Source organism: Sinocyclocheilus grahami, unplaced genomic scaffold (assembly GCF_001515645.1).
Source record: "Sinocyclocheilus grahami isolate Dianchi unplaced genomic scaffold, SAMN03320097.WGS_v1.1 scaffold11017.1, whole genome shotgun sequence".
In the NCBI taxonomy this organism is placed as follows: Eukaryota; Metazoa; Chordata; class Actinopteri; order Cypriniformes; family Cyprinidae; genus Sinocyclocheilus; species Sinocyclocheilus grahami.
Window position 1 is genome coordinate 4,844 of NW_015513577.1, and position 297 is coordinate 5,140.

At 35.7% G+C, this 297-nt stretch overlaps 1 protein-coding gene across 1 annotated transcript in view; it reads right to left on the bottom strand.

Moving 5' to 3' along the window:
- Positions 1-297, bottom strand: part of LOC107578586 (protein EFR3 homolog B-like) — a gene marked incomplete at both ends in the record, with an annotated part of 5,310 nt that overhangs the window by 4,728 nt on the left and 285 nt on the right. The window lies entirely within an intron of this gene.

Genomic DNA, 297 nt, shown 5'->3' on the forward strand with positions numbered 1-297 from the left:
AGTACTGTGGGCCCTGTGGAGAGGTATGGCACAGAGCCAAAACTAAATTAAGGAACACTGTCTATGTGGATGACTTCTACTGTATAAAATCAAATTATTTGTCAAACATATAAACACTGATACATATGAAATAAGCAGTGTGTATATCACTTTTCTTCCGAAAGAAAACGCTAATAAAATAACAAAAATGGACAAGTATTATCAGACAGAAATCATTTAAAGTGCTTGTCTAATGAGATGGTTTTAGTGCTTCCTCTAGTGGTCTAAAGACATTCTGGTACCTATGGATCCACTGGC